Here is a 5,203-nt window from a genome sequence, read left to right on the forward strand (position 1 = left end):
GTTGCTGTGTCTCCTTCACCTGGTGTGTTGCTGTGTCTCCTTCACCTGGTGTGTTGCTGTGTCTCCTCTCCTTCACCTGGTGTGTTGCTGTGTCTCCTCTCCTTCACCTGGTGTGTTGCTGTGTCTCCTCTCCTTCACCTGCTATGTTGCTGTGTCTTCTTCACCTGCTATGTTGCTGTGTCTCCTTCACCTGCTATGTTGCTGTGTCTCCTTCACCTGGTGTGTTGCTGTGTCTCCTTCACCTGGTGTGTTGCTGTGTCTCCTTCACCTGGTGTGTTGCTGTGTCTCCTTCACCTGGTGTGTTGCTGTGTCTCCTCTCCTTCACCTGGTGTGTTGCTGTGTCTCCTCTCCTTCACCTGGTGTGTTGCTGTGTCTCCTCTCCTTTACCTGGTGTGTTGCTGTCTCTCCTCTCCTTCACCTGGTATGTTGCTGTCTCTCCTCTCCTTCACCTGGTATGTTGCTGTCTCTCCTCTCCTTCACCTGGTATGTTGCTGTGTGTCCTCTCCTTCACCTGCTATGTTGCTGTGTCTCCTCTCATTCACCTGGTGTGTTGCTGTGTCTCCCCTCCTTCACCTGGAATGTTGCTGTCTCTCCTCTCCTTCACCTGGTGTGTTGCGGTGTCTCCTCTCCTTCACCTAATATGTTGCTGTGTCTCCTCTCCTTCACCTAATATGTTGCTGTGTCTCCTCTCCTTCACCTAATATGTTGCTGTGTCTCCTCTTCTTCACCTGCTATGTTGCTGTGTCTCCTTCTCCTTCACCTGCTATGTTGCTGTGTCTCCTCTCATTCACCTGCTATGTTGCTGTGTCTCCTCTCCTTCACCTGCTATCTCCGTTAGCTTATCCAGGGTGAAACACAGAAGCCATTTTGAGTCTGACGGAGCCTTCAGCCCCGGTGCTCATGGATAAACTGTTTACTGTTTGTCAGTCATCCATCGTGATCGTCATCACTGTCTTTCTACTGGGAAATCTTCAAACAGCTGTATCCTCTCTGGGAACACACACACACACACACACACACAGACACACACAGACGCACACACACACACACACACACACACACACACACAGACACACACAGACACACACACACACACACAAGGGCACACACACACAGACACACACACACACACACACACACAGACACACACACACACAGACGCACACAGACACACACACAAGGGCACACACACACAGACACACACATACACACACACAAGGGCACACACACACAGACACACACATACACACACACACACACAGACACACACACACACAAGGGCACACACACACAGACACACACACACACACACACACACACACACACACACACACACACACACACACACACACACACACACACACACACACACAGACGCACACAGACGCACACAGACACACACACACACAAGGGCACACACACACACACAGACACACACACACACAAGGGCACACACACACAGACACACACACAAGGGCACACACACACACACACACACACACACACACACACACACAGACGCACACAGACGCACACAGACGCACACAGACACACACACACACAAGGGCACACACACACACAAAGTGCACTTACACACACTCCCTCGTGTATCTCATATGAGACTAATTAGCCATCGACTCAATAAGTAGAACTGCCACAGCTGTCAGGGCCGGCCACTCTGCATCTGGCGTAGCTAGTGTCTGTCTCTGTCTGTAGGCTCTCTGTCTGCATCTGGCGTAGCTTGTGTCTGTCTGTCTGTCGACACCATACTGTAGCTAGAGGATGCTTTATTAGAAAAAAGGGTTCTAAAAGGGTTCTTTTTGGAGGGATAGGGTTCTACCAAGAACCGTTATGATCTGAAGAACTGTTTTTGTCAGGCAAGAAGGATTCCATTGGAAGGCAAGAAGGATTCCCTGGAAGGCAAGAAGGATTCCCTGGAAGGCAAGAAGGATTCAATGGAAGGCAAGAAGGATTCCCTGGAAGGCAAGAAGGATTCCATGGAAGGCAAGAAGGATTCCCTGGAAGGCAAGAAGGATTCCCTGGAAGGCAAGAAGGATTCCCTGGAAGGAAAGAAGGATTCCCTGGAAGGCAAGAAGGATTCCATGGAAGGCAAGAAGGATTCCCTGGAAGGCAAGAAGGATTCCCTGGAAGGCAAGAAGGATTCCCTGGAAGGCAAGAAGGATTCCCTGGAAGGCAAGAAGGATTCCCTGGAAGGCAAGAAGGATTCCATGGAAGGCAAGAATGATTCCCTGGAAGGCAAGAATGATTCCCTGGAAGGCAAGAAGGATTCCCTGGAAGGCAAGAAGGATTCCCTGGAAGGCAAGAAGGATTCCATGGAAGGCAAGAAGGATTCCATGGAAGGCAAGAAGGATTCCCTGGAAGGCAAGAAGGATTCCCTGGAAGGCAAGAAGGATTCCCTGGAAGGCAAGAAGGATTCCATTTAAGGCAAGAAGGATTCCATGGAAGGCAAGAAGGATTCCATTGGTTGTCAAGAAACCTGTAGAGTTATTGTACAGAACCCTGTGGAATAAGGTTATTATACAGGAACCTATAGAGTTATTATACAGGAACCTATAGAGTTATTATACAGGACCCTATAGAGTTATTATACAGAACCCTATAGAGTTATTATACAGAACCCTGTAGAGTTATTATACAGGACCCTGTAGAGTTATTATACAGGACCCTATAGAGTTATTATACAGGAACCTGTAGAGTTATTATACAGGACCCTATAGAGTTATTATACAGAACCCTGTGGAATAAGGTTATTATACAGAACCCTGTAGAATAAGGTTATTATACAGGACCCTGTAGAGTTATTATACAGGACCCTGTAGAGTTATTATACAGGACCCCATAGAGTTATTATACAGGAACCTATAGAGTTATTATACAGGACCCTGTAGAGTTATTATACAGGAACCTGTAGAGTTATTATACAGGACCCTATAGAGTTATTATACAGAACCCTGTAGAGTTATTATACAGGAACCTATAGAGTTATAATACAGGAACCTATAGAGTTATTATACAGAACCCTGTAGAGTTATTATACAGAACCCTGTAGTTATTATACAGAACCCTGTAGAGTTATTATACAGAACCCTGTGGAATAAGGTTATTATACAGAACCCTGTGGAATAAGGTTATTATACAGAACCCTGTAGAATATGGTTATTATACAGAACCCTGTAGAATATGGTTATTATACAGGACCCTGTAGAGTTATTATACAGGACCCTATAGAGTTATTATACAGGACCCTGTAGAGTTATTATACAGGACCCTATAGAGTTATTATACAGGACCCTATAGAGTTATTATACAGAACCCTGTAGAGTTATTATACAGAACCCTGTAGAGTTATTATACAGAACCCTATAGAGTTATTATACATGACCCTATAGAGTTATTATACAGGACCCTATAGAGTTATTATACAGGGCCCTATAGAGTTATTATACAGGACCCTATAGAGTTATTATACAGGACCCCATAGAGTTATTATACAGGACCCTATAGAGTTATTATACAGGAACCTATAGAGTTATTATACAGGACCCTGTAGAGTTATTATACATGACCCTATAGAGTTATTATACAGAACCCTGTAGAGTTATTATACAGAACCCTGTAGAGTTATTATACAGAACCCTGTAGAATAAGGTTATTATACAGAACCCTGTAGAGTTATTATACAGAACCCTGTAGAATAAGGTTATTATACAGAACCCTGTAGAGTTATTATACAGAACCCTGTAGAATAAGGTTATTATACAGAACCCTGTAGAGTTATTATACAGAACCCTGTAGAATAAGGTTATTATACAGAACCCTATAGGGTTCTCTTATTATACAGAACCCTGGTTATACAGAACTTTACTCTATAGGGGTCTGTATAATAACCTTACTCTATAGGGTTCTGTGTAATAACCTTACTCTGTAGGGGTCTGTATAATAACTCTGTAGGGGTCTGTATAATAACTATATAGGGTTCTGTGTAATAACCTTACTCTATAGGGGTCTGTATAATGATTCTAAAGGGTTCTGTATAATAACCTTATTCTATAGGGGTCTGTATAATAACCTTACTCTATAGGGGTCTGTATAATAACCTTATTCTATAGGGGTCTGTATAATAACCTTACTCTATAGGGGTCTGTATAATAATTTTATTCTATAGGGGTCTGTATAATAACCTTACTCTATAGGGGTCTGTATAATGACTCTATAGGGGTCTGTATAATAACTATATAGGGTTCTGTATAATAACTTTACTCTATAGGGTTCTGTATAATAACTTTACTCTATAGGGTTCTGTATAATAACCTTACTCATAGGGTTCTGTATAATAACCTTACTCTATAGGGGTCTGTATAATAACCTTACTCTATAGGGGTCTGTATAATGACTCTATAGGGTTCTGTGTAATAACCTTACTCTATAGGGGTCTGTATAATAACCTTACTGTCTAGGGTTTTCTATAATTACCTTACTCTATAGGGTTCTGTATAATAACCTTGGTAGCCCTGACAAAACCTCAGTATTAATGGTAGCACTGACAAAGCCTCAGTATTAATGGTAGCACTGTACAGGTACAGAGTCAATGTGCAGGGGGTACCGGTACAGAGTCAATGTGCAGGGGGGTACCGATACAGAGTCAATGTGCAGGGGGTACCGATACAGAGTCAATGTGCAGGGGGTACCGGTACAGAGTCAATGTGCAGGGGGTACCGGTACAGAGTCAATGTGCAGGGGGGGTACCGGTACAGAGTCAATGTGCAGGGGGTACCGGTACAGAGTCAATGTGCAGGGGGGTACCGGTACAGAGTCAATGTGCAGGGGGTACCGGTACAGAGTCAATGTGCAGGGGGTACCGGTACAGAGTCAATGTGCTGGGGGGGTACAGGTACAGAGTCAATGTGCTGGGGGGGTACAGGTACAGAGTCAATGTGCAGGGGGTACCAGTACAGAGTCAATGTGCAGGGGGTACCGGTACAGAGTCAATGTGCAGGGGGTACTGGTACAGAGTCAATGTGCAGGGGGTACTGGTACAGAGTCAATGTGCAGGGGGGTACCGGTACAGAGTCAATGTGCAGGGGGGTACCGGTACAGAGTCAATGTGCAGGGGGGTACCGGTACAGAGTCAATGTGCAGGGGGTACCGGTACAGAGTCAATGTGCAGGGGGTACCGGTACAG

Source organism: Oncorhynchus kisutch, unplaced genomic scaffold (assembly GCF_002021735.2).
Source record: "Oncorhynchus kisutch isolate 150728-3 unplaced genomic scaffold, Okis_V2 scaffold3838, whole genome shotgun sequence".
NCBI lineage: Eukaryota > Metazoa > Chordata > Actinopteri > Salmoniformes > Salmonidae > Oncorhynchus > Oncorhynchus kisutch.